At 46.4% G+C, this 22,132-nt stretch overlaps 1 long non-coding RNA gene across 2 annotated transcripts; it reads right to left on the bottom strand.

Moving 5' to 3' along the window:
* Positions 1–892: 892 nt before the first annotated feature.
* Positions 893–19,929, bottom strand: LOC111814448. Of its 2 annotated transcripts, none has more exons than XR_002819434.1 (3): positions 19,868–19,929; positions 14,510–14,555; positions 893–925 (listed from the first exon to the last, which is right to left on the bottom strand). It is a non-coding gene; the product is annotated as an uncharacterized LOC111814448 (long non-coding RNA). The 2 variants fall into 2 exon arrangements; XR_002819435.1 differs by having other exon boundaries at positions 899–925; positions 14,510–14,594; positions 19,868–19,924.
* Positions 19,930–22,132: the final 2,203 nt, after the last annotated feature.

The following is a 22,132-nucleotide window of genomic DNA, read 5'->3' as shown; positions in this document are numbered from 1 at the left end:
CCCTCAGGGAAGGCGCCTAGCCCACAAATCCTGTGCTGTGCCAGCTGTCCCAACACGTAGCTCACTAGGTGAGTAACCCATTGAGTAAGATATTCAACATCAGCCACTTCAGAAAGTGAAAGCCACCAAGTGAAAGCCAGAGAATCATTCAGACAACACAGGTAGACTTAGGAGGAACAGGCCTTAGGCAGCAAATAGAAAAAGACCAATAGCACACTCTGCTGCTCTTTGACAACTATAACTGACAGAGGCAAGAGGAAAACAGCACTAGAAATCAGCAGAGCCCAGCATGCGCTACATGGGACACAGCTCTGCACCCTGGGAGCCGGTTCCCACTGTGACTGTGGCATTTGTCTGATATCATGTCTAACCCCAGAGAGCATTTGCAGTCACCACTGAACCTTAGCAGTGGCCCCTCGCTCACTTCCCCTCAGGACTGTGGAGGTCAGGGATCCAGGGTTTATTTTAAAGGACAGAGAACTGAACATTACCATTAATATTAAAGAGGGGGCATTAAACAATCCCCATGGCCCACAGAGGACAGATGTGTAAGGCCTCTTGATGGTGACACAATGGAGTCCCTTCTTGACAGGAGACCTCATCATCCTTCTCCTGAAATGATATTTTATCCAAGTGTAGCCAACCCCACAAATAATGGGAAAACAAGTCAGTTCAGAAATGACTACTTTATTGCAAATCTAAGTGCTACAGGGGTAACTACATGAGGGAGAAACATGTTTGGCTATGGGATTCCCAGCAACACACAAATCCAAGCACAATCCACTTTCACAAGAAGGACGGTATCCTACAATTGCTCAGCCTGGTCATCCATGAGAAAGCCATCCAGGAAATCAGGTGGTGCGTTCTGGAGCACTGCTTACTTCTGACTTCTCCTATACTTGGCTCTACGATTGTTAAACCAAACCTGAGATCAGAGAGGAAAGCAGAGAGTGTTAGGAGATGGAACTGTTATCATAAAGGAAAAACAGCATGTGTTCCCATACAGCTGACATATCCATATCGGGAGGGGAGCTTTTGCTTCAGGTGCAAATACCTTAGAGGGCTAGGGGTGGTCATCCCTGCAGGAACAGAGCCCTGACAACCTAGGGTAGGGGGTTCCTTCCTTTGCATCAGAAAATGAAACTAGTTCTAGGAAAGACACTAAAACCTCCCCTTTCACAGCCTTACTGGACATTAGTTCTACTCCCTGCTGATGCACAGGCCCACAAGTCTCTGTCTGTCCCCTGAAACTCATTGTTGTTTAATGTTTTCTTCCCTTATTTGGGTATAGGCTGAGAGCAGAAGCTATTTCAAAGCCTAATGTTAGCTCCATGGCTTCTAAGCACATGCAGCAGCACAGCATCCTGGCTGTTGACTGCACCCCACCCTTCCTGCTGGGAACCAACATCCCTGCTGATCCACCTGGACATGCACATCCCAGCCCTGCTGCCCAAGACACAGAACAAGAGGTGCATTCCAGGAAGATAAGCCAAGAAATAGGCAGTCCTAGGGGTCACAGGACCGATCATCTAAATCTCTCCTACCCATTGCACTGCAGCAGACCAGGAACCGTGTGTTATGTCACTGTCCTCTGCACACCCACACAGCCTCCCAGGTCTGGAAGTTTCCAAAGGCTTAAGCTCTTGGGAAGCTACAATGCAAAATGCAATGACACAAGAAGCATTCTGTTCTATATCCCCCAAAGCTGTTTCCCAACTAAAATACAGCACATGAAAAAGCCTAGATTAAGGGAGGTATAGTTGTGCAACCATGTAATCCCAAGAGTCAGGAAGCTAATGTGGAATAACTGTTGTGAGGACCTAGCCATCCTGGCTGACATAGTGAGTTCAAGGACAGCCTGACCTGAACAGTGAGACTCTTTCTCAATGACCACTCAGGAAAATGAAGAGCAAGAAGCCCAGAGCAATACAGCTGTTGGAGAGGCAACAAAGTGTCTACTGTTGACATTGGCACCACAGCACTGAGGTGCACAGGCCACTGTCCATGTGAGATGATAGCAGGTCTCTCTCCCAAGCCTCCTTCCCCATGAGTCCTATTACTTTGCACAGGAGAGGGGACACCATGGGGCAGTTTAGTAGGAACTTCAAGCTGAGACATAAGACATGCTGAAATCTTGCTCCTTCATTAGTTTGCTGTGGCCTCTTTCCCTCAGGACACTGTTGAGAGGCCCACAACCATGGAACAGAGCACGTACCTGAACTCCTTGGATTATCTGTTCCTGTGCACTGTCAGGCAGCCTGAGAACATGTTCCCCAACTCCTTAATCCTCTCAAAGCTGAGGCACCCTGCACTAAGCCTGGCCTGGGGCACTAGGATGCCAGGACTCAGTGTCCTGTTCTGTGCTGCAACTTTCCTGGATCCCTGCCCCAGATCCTCAGCCCACTGTCTCCACCAGTCTTTGGTATACACTCTGCAGCAACGCTAATGATGAGCTCATACCGATGGCTCCTCCAAGCCCTAGGATTCATGGGGAAGCTACATGCACCCTTCAGTCTCAGGTTGGGAGTATCTGAGCCCATCAGCTAACCTCATGTTACCCATCATAGCCTGATGCACTCAGAGATCCTGGAAATTAAAGTATGTACAAATCTCCCTTGGAAGAAGGGCCTCTCCACCAAAGTGTCCTACAAAACTCACCTCCAGAAAGTAGTACCATGGAAAAGAAAAACTTGGAAGTCTCCAAGATAAAAAAAATGATTCACAAAAAGACTCAAGAATTTGGAGATAAATGTTTGCAGCTTTTTTACAGTATGTCTTTACCCTTTCGTGTCTCTGAGACTAACCAAACTCAGTTCTATGTCACTCTTTCTGATTATTATTCTCTTTGCTCTAGTTTCTAAGGCCTACCATCAAATGCTCCACTGCAACAAGATTCTGACAATTTGGGGAAATGTGTGGCATGGAGATTGAGCTATATGCAGTGAAATGTAAATTGTGAGCACCACCATCTCCATCACCTCAGCAAGGCTTGCAGGAAGAGCAAGGGGAGGCAAGTAACCTATGGAGCTGCCTTCCCCCATCATGTTCAGCTTGACCAGATGTCCATTCCTCGCTCTTAAGTGGATTTCATGGGAGTCTCCTGTTCGTTCACAATGTTTATGAGTTTGTGATTGAGCCTCCAGCTCAGTGGTAGAGCCACATTTTGTGGGTATGAGCTGCTGGCTTCTATGCCCAGTGCCAAAGGGCAAAGGAAAGGGAGGTGACCAGAAAAGCAATGAACAAATCAACATTAGACTTATGTTTACCAAGGTGGTTAGGAAGGGATTCAAGCAATTTCCTTCCAAAGAAATTCTTTTCAAACTTTCATCCTCTGCAACTCATTTGAGTATTTTCAGGTCAGATTAAGTCCCAACATGAGGGCGCACAGAAGGGCATCCGAAAGGGCAGCAGGTCTCCCAGAGGGAACTTCACTTGGTGAGAGTATAGACCTGTTGACATCCCTGTGTTAAGTAGGGATACAATTAGAGTGCTCTGTATCACATGCGTACATATAGCCTGAGTTGTGCACACAGAGTAAGAGAAGCAGTTTGGTTTTTTGATTGGTTCTGTTTTCTGTTCTTTTGATTCACTATTACAGATTCTAAGTCTCTTTCATAGTGAGAGGGATCCTCAAGCCCACTGATTGTGTGCTGTTTTCTCCTAGCAAAGCAGTGTAACTCCAACCTTACTGATTACACTGGGAAAGGACCAAGGATAACAGAATCTTCCTCACGTCCTGGAAAGGACACAGATGGAGAAACCTGTATGGAGAATGACTGACAATCCAATTGGCCTTTCTAGAACTCACTCACCTTCACTCTGGATTCAGGCTCTTTCAGGACTGTTGCGAGCATCCTTCTGTGGAGAGAAATCAACAAATGTTGTGCATTTCGTGTTTGGATGAAGGACTCAATGTTCTGTATGAATGAATGATCACATACTCATTTCCTGCTAAGTTCCCCATTTGAAATCACCCTCAAGTACTCCAAGTATTTCTTTCTGTTGCAAAATATAAGATCTCTTTTGAACTGTGTTGATGTTCTCACCAAATTTAAGTGGGCAGCCAACATACATAGCTAATTTTATTTGACACCAGGAAATGAAGTCTGGACCTTCCATGTGCTAGGCAGACACTTGGGCCTGTGGGCTCTGTGCCCAGCCAATTCAGAGCTAACTCTAATGTAATGTTGTGAAAAATGAAAGGAAATGCAAGCACCTAGGCTGCAAGCTGGAACAAATATTAAATGCAGGGTGCTTACAGGATGATACTGTCTCATTCTATGGACAAGGAGTCCACAGAGAGTTTATTTAAGAAACACCCACTAATGCAGGGAACACAGAAAAATAAAGCAGCTTGTGGCAAATGTGCATATTTCTCTGAGTCAATAAAAAAAAAACACATGGGGACAGTGAAAAGAAACCCACAGTGTGGGAGAAAATATTGGCCAAGTATGACCCATAAAGATACAGAAACATCACTCCCAGTCAGTAAGTGAAACTCGGCAGCCAGCTTTAGGCACTAGAAAGGACTCAGTGAGACATTTCGGTAATGAAGGGATAGAGATGACCAGGAAGCTGGAGAAGACATACTGCAAATGACCACAAGGGACATGAAGTACAGCCATGTCTGAAGCAGTGTCACAGCCTGGGCAATAACACACCTGCCGAGCACAGGAGACACTGGATCCCTCAGTCATTCTGAGGACAAATGACAACCTCCGCAGCCTCTCCTGCAAACAGCCTGCTGGGTCTCTAAGCATAAGCACGAACTCTATCCTGCAGTGAAGCCGTTTCTCAGGAGGTCTCGCAGACTGAAAACCTGCACATTTCCAGCTGTGTGTCAGGCAAGCTCACAACAGCACTATGCACAAAACCAAGCACTCCACAAATGAGCAAGTAGCAGCATTCAATGTGCCAGGGACAATAACTGGCCTCAACACAGAAGGAGCTTCTGATACCTGCTGCAGCATGGATGCGCTGTGGGGATGCCTGAAGCCCCCAAGCAAGGATCAAACAGGGTAAGACTTCACATAGATCTACTTCCTAGACAACTCAAGCTCATAGAGTAAAAGTGTAAGATCATCACTGGGAGGAGCTGCAGGGAAGGGGGTACTAGGAGGTGTGTCCTGGAAATTGTTTGATTTTTGAGATATGACAGTGCTCTGGGCCCAGGATGCTCAGCCACAATGCAATAGATATTGCTGACGCCTGCCTTCAAATTCTGGTAGCAAAGTTTTAGTGTGCATCTGATTGCAGAACACATAAGGAACACAAAGCAGTAGCCACCAGTCAGTTTTTAGACTGGGTTCACACCAGGACCCAAGATAATCCTGACCTTACTCCACTCATGGAGCCATCTCTCCCAGAGAACAAAGACCGGCATGCGAGGACTCCACGTGCTCTCTGCTCAAGAACAAAAACAGGACTGCAGGAGACCGAGAAAGGCACCTGGAAATGCATCTGCACCCCACTAGAGCCTGGGAGCACCCCAAGGCAGGAGCTTACCTTGTGACCGCATCCAGGTAGTGAGTGTCCTGGAAAACTCTTTCCATTTTCTGCACCTGCCACTCCTGGAAGCGGAAGTGTGGCTTCCTAGGCCTGCCCCGCCCTTGACCTTCGGCATCTGCAGGAGCCTGCTGGCCCGCAATAAACTGCTCAGGCTCCTCGTGATCGTCATTACTGCCATGAGCTCTATCCAGTTGGCTCACCTGGACCTCTTCACCGGGATACTGGCGAACAATGTGTGCATAGTGGGCCTCCTCGTGTCCAAAAGTTTTTCGAATCACCCGCAGAACCTCGGCTGCTGAGGGGACACCTCGTTCCTGCCAGGCATTGGTTTCTTCGATCCAATAATCCACGTCGAGGAGGAGGCGTTCGCAGTACTGGCGATTGTACTCCATGCCGGCAAGGCACCGAAAGTCACAAGGCGTGCTCCCCCACTCACCCTACTAGAATGCAGCGTCTTTCCGGAAAAGTGTGGCGTACAAAGGGTGGAGCCTCGCGGTGCAAAAGGTTACAAAGTTCCTACAGCCTATTGGGCAGCGTGGAGTCAACCATATTCCAACAAAGGCTGCTATTGGCTATGTACTGGATACCTGTTGCTGTGCAACGTATTACAGGCTAGTATAAGTTTTTGGGTTTTGCCAAATGCCACGATTTAGGAAAGTAATATTGATCCCGTTCATGCCCAGAATGGGGCTTGAACTTGACAGTCAGTTAGCCAAATGCCCCAGTGGATCACAGAGATAATCAAGAAAGGGCCTGGGGTAGCCCGCAAGCTGACTGAGAAGTGGGTGAGTGTAAGAACTCACACTGCCAGGTCGTCTCTTGTGGGAAGGCATGGACACTTGTCCCCCCACCCTCCAAGCTGCACTGTCTGTGCATAGCAAGGGCTTTGAGGGCAGCTGGCTTCACACCAAGGACCTCCTGGCTCCCCAGGCTGAAAGCAGAGTCTGTCCATCTCCCTAAAGCCCCTGGGACTTTGTCTCTCTAGGTGCTGGGAGTTGCACTGCCTCTTCAGCAAGACTGCTATTTTACCTTTGTGCCAGAGACCCCACTAGCCATAAGGAATACCCTGCCCACTGCTCAGCCATCCAAGAGTCCTCAGTGACCACGTGGCCCTTCTGTTTGATATGGTGGAGACCATAGAAGAGTTGGTTCTCAGCAAGTATTTCGGACGCTAGCCGGGCCTTATAAACCTCTGTAGCTGGGGAGGATGTGCGGATGCACAGCTCTGTGATTTTCCTTGGCAGGCTTTGGAATTGTAAAATGACATAAGGAAATAACAGCAATTGGAAACTGCTCATGAGCAGAGGGCTCCTGTTACGAACGTTCAAAAACCCAAGAAAATAGAACTGACCTACCTTTGCTATTGCCTGTATCCAACACAGATATCCCTGCTTAGGTAGGAACAAGGAGCAGAGATCCACAGTACCACATGTTGTGCCAGCTCCATCCAGGGCCACACTGGGCAGGCGTGGAGACCTGGTGCAGTAGCGCATGCCTATAATCATAGCGTTACAGAGGCTGAAATCAGGACCATCACTATGAGTCCGAGTTGTGTAGTGACACTCTGTACCAAACACATACAAAACCCCATAGATGTATATGAGAAAATAGAACTGATATACCCATTCTACTCCTGGTATACATTACAGATACATATGAGTTACACAGAATTTAAGTGTAGTGACACATACACACATGTCAATTAGGGCACTTAGGGATATCAGGCTGTGAGGCAGGAGCATAGGCACTATCTGGGCCACACACATGATGGGCACAAGGGCCAGCACTCCTAAACTGCCAATGGCCTCTCCCGAGGAACTGTCTTGATCCAGTTGACCCACTGCTTTTCCTGCTGCCCACCCTCCCACCCTCCTCCTGGCCTTGCTCCACCTACAACTTCCAGTGACTTTGTGTACCTTCTGCTTTCTAACATCCAGGCATGGAGCATGGAGGCATTCCAAGTTCCAGGGTCAAGAGTACTCAGAGTAAACAGCGAGACCCTGATGGATCTTACTCTCAGAAATATTTTTGCTCTCCTTATTGACTAGCAGCGGCTTGGGCCAACCTCAAGAGAAGATAAAGACAAGAGAATACCTGAGGTCACGTGGTAGACCATGCCTCACAGGCTAAGGACCTCAGAACAACAGTAGTGGTATTTATTTAGACCTTTGCAAAGTTGCAAAATACCAGGTTGCCTTGTGACTATGAGCCCACGGTTTGCAGGCAGGATGCTTTTCTCATGACTGAGGTTGCTTGACTGCTTTAGGCAATGAGGCCTCATCCTGCCCTCCCATATAGGATCAATTTCCAGCTTGCATGGCTCCAACAGACGTAGTTGTACTTGTCACAGGCTGATGGCCAGGCTTGTGTCATCTGATGTAAAGTTCAGGTGTCCTAAAGCACTGCTGGTTCCCTGGCTGCCTCGCAGCAGTAGTACCCACCTGCCAACCCCCTCCAACCACTCCACTTCTCCCCTTCCCACAGCCCAGTCACATCTCAGGGCCAGCCATGATCGTGCATTTCTTTTTGCCTTAGTTCTTTTTTCCACTTCCAGCTTTGAAATATCCTTCTCTTAGCCCCTTGGTGAAATTGCTTGTATCCTTCTGCCTGAGATCATGGGCAAACATTCCATGGATGTTTGACACTCGGGAGTATGGAAAGAGGGGAAAGAAGAATCAAAGGAGCTGATGAGAAGATTTTCAGTGGAGCACAAGGGAGTTCTGTATCCCCTCTGCACTGCTCCTGGAGGCCGTAGTTTTGATGGAATCTGTGCTTTGCGGGTTGAATGAGCATCAGTCAAGCCTCCAGGGTCTGATTGCCACATCTTCAGTTGTCTGTGTCCCTTTTTTGTTTTTTGGTGGAACCGGGGATTAAACTCATAACCTTGCGCTTGCCAGGGAAGTGCTTATTCTACAGAGCTATCTCTGCAGCTCCTAGCAAATCTTTTTTTTTTCTTTTTTTGCAAAACCCAGGGATTGAACTCAGACCCTTGCACTTGCCAAGGAAGCGCTTATTCTACTGAACCATCTCCCCGACCCCTAAACTGAAGGTTTTTATTTTGGCAGAACCAGACATTGAACTCTAGCCCTGTCACTTGCCAGACGAGCAATTATTCTGCCGAGCTATCTCCCTTGCCCCGGGTCCCTTGAGGTGAATCTCATGTTTACAAGAGACTGCAGCATGCTTTACAGTGGGAGAGTCTGAGTTCTGCTTTATAAAATATGGGGGTGTCCAATTTGGAAAAACACAAATTCTCCTCTTTTAAGATTTATGTCAGTATACAGATAGTGGTCATTGATGTAGTACTGAACTTGAATTTGCACCTTTGAAGTGACAGCTCTGCTTCTTAGCTCTGACCAAACCATAGCTCTGGAATGATGTAAAAGAGTGAGTGTGTTAAGAGAAGCAGAAATTACTCATTTCTCAGTGTGTGTCCATTAGAGATGGAACTGCTTCACGAAAAAGTTAATAAAACATGAAGACAGATGCAACTTTTGCTCATGAATTACCTGTTGAAAGACTGGGCTTTTAGGAGATCTGGAAGTTTGGGCCAGTGTTTGAGAAAGCTCACTCAGCCTTTTGGAAGGAGGGGGAGAATTGCATGAATCTCCAAGCCCGGCAAGTGCAGGCATAAGAATACTGAGGGCCTTTAAGAGAGGTTCATTGTTTTCCGAGGGACAAAATGACCCCAGTTTGGGGTATCAGAGGCTGAAGGCTTCAGTATCTCTCAGAGTACCATGCAGCATGGAGGCAGCTTAAATGCTGAAGAGCTGACAGACCTGGGGCTCAGGATCCAGGGCACATGGTCCCAACAGGTGACCTGGCTCACAGAAAATTCTGTGTGCTCCCTGCAAAGGCACCCCCTTGCCCTAAGCTTGCATTCCCTCATCTACACAATGAAAAGAGGCCTGGGGCAGGAGCACAAGTGTGTGTCTCCAACATTTGGGAAGCTGAGGTAGGACGATTACTGTGGGTTGTAAATCAGCCTTCAGTACACAGTGAGTGCCAGTCCAAATTGCAGTACATTAGAGCATATATGAAAAGAAAAATTGAAGAAAGCATATACAGTGATTCTGAATGCCTGCTGAGGTATAGAATTACAATATCAGTCTACTCATTTCAGCCAAGTATATTCTGAAAGAAATAGCTTTTCTACCTAGAAAAGTAGCATGAAATGACAATGCTCACTACCACCCTTGCTGAGGATATAATGCAAGACTCATGAACATTTAACTGGCAGTCCACATCAAAATGACCTTTCATGAGTTCCACAAAGAAAAATGATAAGAAAAAATTACTACCTGAAGGCAGGATTTACTTTCCTGGGGAATATCTACTGTTTAGGATTCATGCAAGGAGTATGAGAAGAATGTCAAAGGAATCCTAAAGTCAAAAGAATTTTACGCATCATTCTGAGGATGAGGAGTAAGGAGATTCTGTTAGTGGTATCTGATTCAAGCAGTGTTGACTCAAAGATTTGTAATATTGAGCCAAGTGTTTGGTGATGGGACATGAAAAATTTGTTTATTTATTAATTTATTTATTTAGTGTTCGGTACACGGTCTTCAGAGTTTACAGGGTCTCACTACAGAGATCGGACTCATACTGATCCTCTGTTTTAAGCCTCCCAAGAACTGGGATTACAGGAGCACGCCACCCGCCCAGTCTCCATCGTCCTCTTAACACCCCCTACAACAAACCAGCATGGCACGCTGGGGATCAAATCTGGCCCTCTCTCTGACTAAGCAGATGCTTTTTTCTGCTGTGCTATGTGGTTTGCCCCAAAATGTGTTTATCTAAAATTATCTTTCAAAATTTAGAACCCCGGGCTCTGTTAGTAGTTCAAAGATGGAGTTCTGGTTTGTACTGCATATAGTTCAGGGTTCAATCTCTAATAAAATCATTAAACATTACATTAGTATAGTGAAGAATGAGTTCCATCTGGGCAGACTAGGGCAGCAATACTCATGTGACACTCAGAAGATGGGAACCAGGGAGCTCCTGCTCTCCAGAGCTGAGGAGTGGGCTCACGGGTACCCACATGCAAAGGCAGGCCCTCCTCCTTTAATAACTGAGTTCTGTTCCTCTGACGAGGTGCCAGATAGAATTGGTTTCTATACGATGACGTGTGCATAGTAACCACATAACAATTGTCACAAGTGAAAAATGGTACAAGGAATCTCCAACAGGACGACTTTGTATCAATTTGTGTAAGTTACATGCAAAGCTGCCATGTGTAACAGAGCATTATACTACAGTAGCACCCTGCATGGTACACACAGCTCACACTACACTACTGCATAGAGGAGGTGAGGTGTACAATAAGGACATCCAGCTCTATGAACAAGATGTACAATAGTGTACACAAAGAGGGTCAGAAGGCTGAACATTGCTTAAATATTTAGGTAGTTAGATGAAGAACAGCTATTTAGAAACACAAAGTAAAGAACTCCACTAGGAGAATTCCAGGGCCAAGACCCTTGAGAAGGAGAGCTGCAAATTTCCCAGCCATTGACACTGCATATGTCGCACGTGCAGAGAACCTTCCATCCTGGGAGAGGATCTAACACCTCAGGGAAGGCTCCTAGCCCAGAAGGGCACTGCCAGTGCCATTGTCTCAATGCATGGCTCACTGGGGAATCTCACTGAGTAACCTATTCACAGCTTGGGCACCTAAGCAACGGAAAGGCAGAGAGTCACTCACAGATCACTGAAGACGTAGGACCAACAGGCCTTTGAGAACAAACAGCAAAAAGCCACATCACACTCAGTCACTCTGCTGAACTTTGACACCCTCGCATGACAGTGCCAAGAGGAAGACAGCACTGCAAGTCAGCAGAGAGAAAAGCATGTGCTTCATGGAACATAGTTCTCCTCCCGGGAACAGGTTCCCACTGTGATAGTAGCCTTTCCTGAGAAGATGCCCATCAACAGATGGCATTTGCAAATAGCACTATACATTCTCTGTGGCCCATATGCTCAGTTTCCCTAGAGACTGTGGAGTTGAGGAATCCACAGTTGACGTTAAAGGAGATACAATTCAACATTATTGTTATTATTATATTATTATTATTATTATTATTAGTAGTAGTATTAATTTTTTTTGCCAGCTCAGCCGACCCTGGAGGCTGGGATGGTGCAATATGTGGTGCCAGGGAATGAAATGTGGTCCCTGAGCACGTGCCTAAGTTTGCCTGAGGAGGTGATTTAGATGACTGAGCTATATCTCACCAGCCCCAGAGAATTAGTATTAATATCAAATAGGGGTAATTCAAAGCTCCTCCTGGCACTGAGAACATCAGTGTTAAAGTCCTCTCCACGGTGACTCAGTGCAGTCCCTTCCCAACAGGAGACCTCATCATCCTTCTGCTGAAATGATATGTTATCCAAGTGTAAATTATCCCACAGAGAAAAAGAAACACGTAAGTTCAGAAATTCCCACTTTATGGCAAATGCAAGCACTACAGAGGTAAGGGAGAAACATACTCGGTCCTGGAATTCACGGCAACACAAAAGTCCAACCACGATCTGCATCTTCACAAGGACCGTGTCCTAGGACAGCTCTGCCTCTGCATCCATGAAAATGTGGTCCAGGAAATCAGGTGTTGCTATCTGGGGTATTGTTTTTCTCTAATTTTTTTTTGTACTTGGCTCTCTGATTGTTATTCAAAACCTAAAGTCAGAGTGGAAATCAGACAGAGTTAGGAGACAGAAGTGTTATCATAAAGGAAAATCCACCCACAAGGTCCTATGCTGCTTACACTGAGATTCCATGTGGGAAGCTGTTTCCTCAGGCTCAAGTATCCTAGAGGGCTGGCGATGGACATCCGTGCAGAAATATTGACCTTAATTACCCTGCTCAGGTGTTCTGTCCTTTACTCCAGCAAGTGAAACTAATTCTTAGAAAGAAAATGACACCTCCTCTTTCACATCCTTAGTTGGATGTGCTTCAAATTATGAGGGACAGAGGTGTTCCCCAAATAAAGGCTAACATCACCAAATTGCTCCTCCAGTTCTACCACCTGCATGTAGTACCCTGTAAAGAAAAAGCAGGCCTGTCCATGCCAGAGCACTCTCAAAGGACACGCACACTGGAATTCAGTGCTGAAATTTTAAGCCATCAGTTGAATGTTTGCAGTTTTTCTCTATCATTTGCACCCTGCTCCCCTTAGCGGACATTCATACCACACTACGGACATTCATTTCACACTTTAGGCCATGTTCCAAAGTCTACAACCCAGTGTTCTATTGATTCAGATTCTGTCTATTTCACCAAACTTTTCACATGGAGATTGCACTGTGTGCAGAGAAATTTAACTTGTGAGCTTCTAGGCTCTCCCTGACCTTACCATAATATACAAAGAAAGGAAAACCAGGCAATGAACCTTGCTCACTAAATTCTTTGTAACCCTTGCCTGACTTAGGTTTCCATGCCTTGCTAGGTCAATCTTTATCTGAGCATTCAGTCTCTCTTCCCAATATCTCCGAATTTAGGTTGGGGAAGAACTCAGTGGTACAGCCCTGGGCTCCGATCTGCATGGTCCTGGGTTCTAGGCACAGCATTAAAAACAAAACCAGAAGAGAACATGACACAGTCAAAGAAAGCTTGTGCATCATTAAGGAAAATCCTTGGCTATGTTTCAAGAAAATTCCTATAGGAGAACAGTCTTTTAATCTTGCTTTTCCCCAGCATGCATTTGTAGACCGTCAAGGTCAAACTGAGCCCAAAAAGGACTGCACACAGTAGTGCACCCTGAAGCACTCAGACCTCCAATGGGGGGATCGACACTTAGTATTTTTAGGGATGGGTCTACGGGGTGTTCAGGGTCTCACTACTAGATCGGATTCATAGTGATCCGCCTGTTTACAGACTTCCAAGTGCTGGGATTACAGATGTGAGCCACTACACCTTCTCATTTGCTGTCTTAGTGAACCCCAGGGGCAGGGCCAGCACAGCAGGCACAGGGATCGTACTGCCGGCTCTGCGCCTGCTTGCAGGCACTTTAGTCCACTGAACTATTTGTCCAGCCCGCATGTGATCAATACTAAGTTAATGAAGCCATGTAAACATTTCTCATTTAACACCTGAGATCTTTTCCTGAGACTAGGTTCTTCAATGAACTTGTCGCTAAGTTGAAAATTTGCTAGCCTATGTGTAGTAAAATTTTCAGAACCAATGGGATGTCTTTACTTGTATGCACATAAATGTTCATGCACTAATGTATAGTGGAACACATCATTACAGAAATTAATAGTGCAACCAGCAAACATGACAGTCTGCAGTGCAAGGAGTACTGTACTGAAGAATAAATGTGAAACTCTGGGAACATAATGTGGAAAACTGTACAAAAAGAAAAAACTTCGGGTAGGTGAGATAGCTAAGTGGACTAAAGTAGATGCTTGGGGAAGCCCAGGGACTGCAGTTCTATCCTCAGCACCACATGCCACGCTAGCTCTGCCCCTATGGTGGGTTGAGCCGGCCACAGAGTCCAGACATAGTCGTATATGACTGTAATCCCAGCACTGGCAAGGCTGAAAACAGAAGGATCACTATGAGTCTGAGCTGCATAGTGAGACCTTGCAACAACAAAATACATTTAAAAAACAGAAGACCCTTCATAAATCCAAACATGACACCTCATTCAACAGGTGAGCTGTTAAATAAGGAATCTCTGTACACACATCTATGCATTAAGGCTGTGCATAATTACTGTTCTTCATTTTATGAGCCTAGAAACATATTTCATTGTTTACACATAATAAGATGGAGCTTGAGGTTCTGTTGTCCCTTATGAAAGCATGTTCCCTCTCAAAATGAAAAGGCACCACAAGCCCATGATGACCCATTCCATTTTCGCTCTCTTCCTAAGGCCAATCCTTCTTGTCACAGTAAGAAAGGAGAAGAAATAAAACCAGCTCCACAGCGCCAGGACCCAGCGCTGCCCTGAGGCTGGATGGAGAGCGACTGCGCCGTCCTCTGGCTTGTGTGGGACTCACTGACCTGCACTCTGGACTCAGGCACATTCAGGTCTCTTGCAAGCTTCCATCTGTGGAGAGAAAACCGCAGATGCTCCACGGTGAGTGACCTGGATGGAGGACGCAGAGCTCCAGGACTGGAGTAGTACATGCACATTCTGTGCAGGGCTGGGACCTGCACTCAGCCTCCCAGGGCCCACGGATCCTTTTCTGTTTCCCTAGGAATATGGCTCCCATCAGCCATGGTGTGACCTCCTCCCAGCACTTAAGCTCACATGGAGGAGGTATTTGGATGTGTTATTCTGAAAATACACAATGAATGTACCATTCTATGATGCAAATAGTATTGTTTTATTTTATGGAAAAGGAATAAGAGGCTTCCAGCACGGGCAGGGTCCTGAGTTTGATCCTCGTTCCCCCCTCCAAAATATTAAATACATAAAAGAAAATCTCCAATCAAGTTCATAGGAGAGTAACAATAGTTACTATATGCCCTATTCTTACCTTTGGTCTTTTTCCCTGAGAGGACACAAGATGGGCAAAACGGATCTCCAAGTGGCATTAACACAAGTTCTCTCTAATGACCTGATCGGAAGTTGAAGCATAGCTACCTAAGAGACTCCTCAGATCCTTTCCTTTCCCCTTTCCCTCACGCTACCCACTCTTTTCTTTTGATCAGCAAGCCTATAGTACAATTATATCTCACTGTATGCACTAGGAACCCAAGGAACTTTATTTGAAACAAAAGCCATAAATTCAAGAACTACAGAACCAAGCCCAGTATCAAATGTAAACATCTGTCAGTGAGCAGACCCAGTCAGAGCAGTCAGAAGAAACCACCAGAATGGGAGAAAAGACTTGCAAAGTACCAGTGACAGAGAGGTAGAAACGCCCCTCTCATGTAAGAAAGCGAAGCTCAGCAGCCAGCCTCAGGCAGATGAAAGGACTCAAGAGACACATTTGTATAAGAAGGCACAGAGATGACCAGGAAGCTGGAGAAAACACACTGTAAATTAGCAGACAATTGTGCACATTCTGACCACAGGGACATGAATCACACCCATGTCTGAACCAACAAGCATGCTGAGCACAGGGAGAATCAGCAAACCTTGGGCACCCTGAGGAGCAATGCAAGTCTCCTCCTGTCTCTTCTAAAGCATCTGCTGGGTCTCAAAGCACAAACGTGGCATTCTGTGCTCCAATGATGCCCTATCTGAGGAGGTCTCTGGGACACTGAAACCCTGCATGTTCCCAGCTATGTGTCAAGCACGTTCAAAACAACACTATACCTGAAAGCAACCTCTCCACAGTTGAAAGACAAACAAGGTTCCAGTATAAGAGAAAATAGCTGGGACTTAAAAAGTAATGAACTTCATTTAATTTTTTTTTTATGTATTTGGTTCACTGTCTCACTATGCAGCTCGGAATCACAGCAATCCTCTGGTTCTCACCCTCTCCAAAAGAGTATTATGTGCTGGGCCGCCTGGTTTCTATGCTTGCCTAAGCAGGGTCTTAGTCCACTAAGATGTCTTGCTGGTCAAAAAAGTAAGGAAGATTTGACATTTGCTGCAGCATGGCTACTCTGTGAGGATACCTGAAGCCACTAAGCCAGACAGAATATCACTGCCTGGCTAAGATGCCACCTAGATCTGCTTCCCATACACTTCCATCTCAGAGTATAAACAGAGAATCCTGTGTGGTGAGAACTGAGGCCTTCAGGGACATGGGCGGTCTTTCATGTGTGGCTTGATTTTGTAAGATGACACGCTCTGGAGATCTGATGGACAGCTCAGTGAGCATAGGTAGCACTGCTCACAGCTCTGAACTTATGTGAAAATATGTAATACCGCTCATACCTGCCTTCAAATTCTGGCAGCAGCGTTTACTGTGTACATCTCACACCACAGAACACAAACAGAACAAAGTAGCAGACACCAACCTATTTCCGCACTGGATTCCACAGTACTACAGGAATGTTCTGAGCATGCACCACAATCAGATCCATCCCGCTCATTGCAAAGGCAGGCAGGAGAAGACCCCAGGGCCCTCTGGTCAAGATGGGAAATCGGGCTGCAGGAGAGAGACAAAGACACATGCAAACACGGCCACATCCGATAATGCCTGTGTGCACCCTGGGGCAGCAGCTCACCTCATAAGTAGGTCCAGGTACTGAGTTTCTTCGAGAACACCTTCCATTTCCTGCACCTGCGACTGCGGGAAGCTGAACTGCGTTCCTTGGAGCCTGGGTTGGCCTTGTCTTTGGCTCCTGGCATCTTCAGGATCCTGCACTGCAGGGGTGAGCTGCTCAGGCTCCTGCTCAACTTGATCCTCCTCACGGAGGGCATTGGCGTTTTCCTGGCTCACGTTTGTCCCTAGGTGTACGGTTATGCTCTGATTCTCCGGGACGTCTTTGGATTGACTGTCTGCCCCAAGGCCAGGAGTTCTCTCACTAAAGAGGGAAACCTGGGCTGTTGCCGGGCCACCCTGTGCCTGACCTGCGCTGGCTTCTGGTTGCCAGACATCCTGGTCCAAGGACAGCAGACCATGGTGGTAGCGCTCTTCTTCCATGGCCTCCCGGCAGCAAGATCACGAGGCCGCCAACTCTGCAAAACAGAATACAAGCGCAATGACTCTTGGGAACTGCGTGATGGCAAATGGGTGGAACCCGGGGTTGCCATTGGTTCCAGCAATGCTGCACCCTGTTTGGCAGGCTTAGGTCCACAGGAGCTCTCCTAACCTCTCTCCTATTGGCTCTCTGCTTACACCCAGGCTACCGTGGGAGGGATTACAGTATAGCAACCTTGATGGGGCTTAGGCGGAAAAGGAGCCCAGGGCTGCGAAGAAAAAAGTTCTGATACTGCGCATGCGCAACGTGACAGCACATCGTGCCCTTTACTTCCTGACTGTACTCAGTGGATCGCAGCGATGACTGAGGGAGGGGCTGCATTGTTGCTGTGCGAGCTGTTTTGGAAGTGGATGGGAAAGGCAGAGAACTCACACTGAGCCTGCGTCATCCATGAGCAGTCTTGCAGGGAATCCTGCCCACCCACACTTCCTATGAGGTTTTACATCTTATAATGTGTTAGTGCCTTGACCTACCTACCTCCAACTTGAGGTGTCCCATGAGCCTGATTCGTGAGGATGGGACGTGCCCTGCTGCTAGAGCACTGGGAACACTGTCATCCTCAGACGTTCTGACCCTGAGCCAACAAGATCTATGACTGCGCTGACAACAGCCTGCCATAAGCACATACACCCACGAGAAAGGTGGAGAAGCACCGGGTTTTGATCTCCACTCTCCAGCCTGAGATGGCCAGAAATGGCACAAATTGTGTCTGAAAATTACACTGAGTGCGTTGAGATCACCTCTCTTGTCTGTGTTGTTGTCGTTCACACAGAATTCCATCCTGCATTGCCTCCTTTCTCTCTGCTTGTGTGGTTAGCCCCGAAAGCTGCACAGCCTGGGAACACAAGGTCATTGCCCCAGGCACACTCTCGTGGGGAGAGACTGTGGACTCTTCAAGAGCACCGTGCAGAGAGAGGAAGCCCACATCCTCACACTAAGTGCAGATTCTGATAGCTCCTGCAGGGTCGACTCTCGGTGGTTCTTTCAGCAGGAGAGTAAAAGGACACTAAAGGTTGTAAAACACACCGCCGCCCCCTGTGTGATTCGCTGGTAGAACAGCTTGGCCCCTGTTAACCAAGTCTTTGGCAACTGTGATACCAACTGGTGTAACATAGGGGGCAGTGTGAGCAAGGATGTTATTGGCAGCTGGGCGCTGCAGCTGGGGATGCACCAGGTCTCATCCCTGGTCCCTGATACCTGGTGTGTTTAGCTGTCTGCCAATCAGAGCCAGTACTGCTTGTGCTTGACCTGTGACCCCCATGCAGTGACACAGCAACAAAAGGGGGCTCAGCCTGCTGAGCCAGTGTAATGTGCTTAGTGTGAACCCCCTGAGTTCTGTGATCTTCACAAGTAGAACACAAACCACGTGATGCATCAGCTAATCCCAGAGTGTGCTTCCCTGCACAGGAGGCCCTTTGATTCCACTGTGTCAACTGCCTGGATAAAGCAGGGATTGGAATTGTCCCTCTGTGACCCTTAGAAGGCTGCAGGCTCCCAATCTGCCAGGGTGGCTGAAAGCCCTCTTTTATTTTGAGTTTTAACTTTGAGATAAGGTCTCAGGATGTTTTTTGAGATGAAACATAGTGGCCTCAAACTTGCTATCCTCCTGCCTCAGCCTCCCAAACACTCCAGTTGCAAGCATGAGATCCTGTCTAAAACACGTCCTGAAACCTTGGACCCAGGGCTACACTTGTGAACACCCATAATAACGGAACATAATGGCCCTTTATTTCTTCAAAATTCTGTTCTGCAAATTTGTCTAGTGCCCTATAGGACCGTCAGGCAAAGCAGTATCCATTGCAGCCGTCAGCAAGAGTGGGATCATTCCTTCCAGGCAGAGCTCTTGCAAGGGAGCAGCCCCACTTTATACCTCTCAGATTCCCAGTGAGGGTACAGATGCTCCCGTGACCAAATTTGGAAAGTCCTCTGAGCTCCATTGCAACAGGGCTGGGATATGTGGGTTTCTGACTCTGTGACCGCAGGGTCCCATTTTTCTACAGCTCACTCTCAGTGTGTTCATCCATGGGCATCCCTAATCACTGTCAATGCCTGATGGGTGGCACTTCATTTTCCATCCCCAGGGGAGCTCTGCTCATCCTGCTCCAGCTAGGCCAGGATCCTATTGGGCTGGTTTACCCAAGTCCTCCATGAATATAGATATCTCTCTTAGTAATTTTCCATGTAGTAAGGTTCACCCTGGTCCTCAGCTGTGAATACCCACTCATCTATACTGTGTACAAGGGAGCTCAGTCTCCAGCTCACTGTATGCACCCATTGCTCCACTTTCTACAAACATCATCCCCTCCCATGTGGCTGCACAGACCCCAGAAGACCATGGTGTCTGGGCCAAAGGGGAGGCCGGGCCAAAGCTCTGCTCAGTCCTCACAGCAGCACCGTAGCTGTGCTCTTCGCCTCTGACTGTGCCAAACATATTCCCCTTGACTACAGTCTTCCTTGCCATCTCTAACACTGACAGTTATATGTTTTTAATCTATTAGAGAATGAACATGCAGCCTTCACAGTAATCTATGTCCTGAGTGCACTTTTAATTTTCAATTTGGAGATAGATTGTGGCTATGTCAGTAAATTGCTCAGGGTGGCCTGAAGTGTGATCCTCTGCCTAATGTTCTCATGAAATGTGTGCCACCAAGTCAGCAAAAATCATTTTCACTTTGACATCTATGGGAGCTGTAACTTAAGCAAAATCATTCACCATGTGACTCCAGCTCTCTCACCCAGGACCCCAGGGACACTCACGTGAATGCTTTTCTTCACTTCTAGCCCACTCCTTGATTTGGGAGCCTTCGACACACCAGCGGACAAAAGCATTGCTGCCAGCAGACTCCGGGGACAGCAGGGACTTCACTTTATGATTTCCAGTACAGCCTCTGAGGCCGAGCTATTGCCCCAGGCCTCCTTTAAGAGGCATGTCTTAGTCCCAGAAGGCCCTTCCTAGCTCTCTGCCTGGAGACTCTTTAGGCTAGAACGTGGTGTACCTTGATTTCTGTGAGGCCTTTCTCTTCCACATAATCCTCCACGTTGCATGGGACCTTCTCGGCTGTCCCCTTTGGTCCTCTCCTGACTGTGCTTTGCCATCTCTGTCTACCTCTTTCTTTGGGGCTTGACTTTCCCGAGGATATCTTGGATGTTCACTGGCCTCTGTGCCAAACACAAGGTCTCCCGGGTTGGCTACTCTATGGTGGCTGCCTTCTCCCTGGTTCTGCTGCTGCCTCCTTCACTGATAAGGCAACCCTGTCTTCATTTGCCTGGCTCGTTGAACATGGGCCACGTGAGGTCTGCCATCCCTCGTCCTGTATGCTGTCCCTTTCTGCCTTCTTTAGGCTTTGAACATTACTTGCTCTTCTTTTTCTAGGAGCTTGAGGCACAAAGTAGGATCGGTTCTTTGCCTTGTTCTGTTTTCCTAATATGTAAATTTAGCACCATAAATATTTCTTTTAAGACATCTTCCATTTTATTCCACATGTTTCAGTAAGTTGTATCTGCATTTTTGTTTGATTTTAAATATTTTTTTAGGGGTCAGTGCGATACCTCAGCAGAGGACTAAAGCGCCTGTTTAGGCAAGTTTAGGTAAGCACAGAGCTTGTGGTTCAGTTTCCAGCACCACATGCCACACCATCCTAGCCCCCACAGAGTTCGTGCATAGTGGCATATTCCTATAATCCTAGCACTAGGGAGCCTGAAAACAGAAGGATCACTATGAGCCCAGGTAGGACACTCTGTAACAACCAAATACATTTTAAAATTTATAAATAAAAGAAAAACATATTTCTTAATTTCATCTGTGGTGCACTGGTCACTTGGAAGGTTATTTAATTACCATGTGATTATGCTGTTTATGTGGTTTCTATCATCAATAATTTAGAGCTTCATTGCACTGTGGTCAGAAAGTATGCATGGATAGTTTCAATTCCTTTTTATTTACTTAAGTAAGAGTGGTCTGTGTTCTAGTATGTGGTCTATTTTGCAGAATGTCCCATGTGCAGCTGCAAAGAATGTGTATTCTGTTGTTGCTGAGTGAAACACTCTGTAAAGGTCTATCAAGTCAACTTCTTCACAAATTTGGTTTAGTTTTGCTATTTATTTGATGGTTTTTTTGCCTAGTTGATGTATCTTGTTGTGACAGTGACATATTAGAGTCCCCCATTTGATTGTATGATTATCTATTTGATTTTTCATGTTTGTTAAAATTGGTATTATGTAGGTGCGTGCTCCTACATTGGCTGCATATATGTTTAATTATTTTATCCCATAATTTTATTGGGAAACAAATAGCAATGAGACAGTTTCAAACCAAATTGGTAGGACAGTTTCAGTAATTAACACATTGCATACATTCTTCCTAGTGGTTAATTGCTATATAAGATGTGGACATGATATCCAATTTACAAACACTATTAGAGCAAATCCTTCTATTCATTAAGAGAATGTACCTATATATCTATCCTAACCATTTTGAATACACAGATACAAAATGGACATTCACCTGTATCTCCTTTTTTTTGTTAAGTTCCGTTATTTGAATGTTATAGGTGTGTTAACTCAACAAAATATTCTAAAAGAGTCTAGTAGTCCATAATAGTACTGGTTCTTCTGCTTCACTGGCAATGTCTGAAACTGTTGACCTGAGTCCCCTACAGCTCAACATAGCATGGCTTTACTTCTTGTACTTCGTTTTTATACTTTTCTGCTGGATGGTTAAGACCAAGGAAAAGCAGGACATATGCAACAAGAGTTGTACATTTTGGATCTGATAAGCTCAGTGAAATCCCCTTAGGATTTATTCTGAGATCCTGTACCTCAGATTGTACATCTTTTGCCAGTGTCAGCCATGTGGATAAGTCACGGTCATTGTTTGGTTAATGTGCTCTCTGTGAAAGCCTGAGAGAATGTTTTCTTTCCATGTGACTCTCTTTAGGCACATTCTACATCATCGATCACTTTCCTCTTTGGCCCTGTAATCTCCTTGATCAGAAAATTTGGGACACTACTGAGTTTCATGAT

The sequence above is a fragment of the Octodon degus genome, unplaced genomic scaffold, assembly GCF_000260255.1.
Source record: "Octodon degus isolate 3935 unplaced genomic scaffold, OctDeg1.0 scaffold00319, whole genome shotgun sequence".
NCBI lineage: Eukaryota > Metazoa > Chordata > Mammalia > Rodentia > Octodontidae > Octodon > Octodon degus.
The sequence above is the reverse complement of the archived record's forward strand: the minus strand, read 5'-3'. Positions and strand labels throughout refer to the sequence as shown.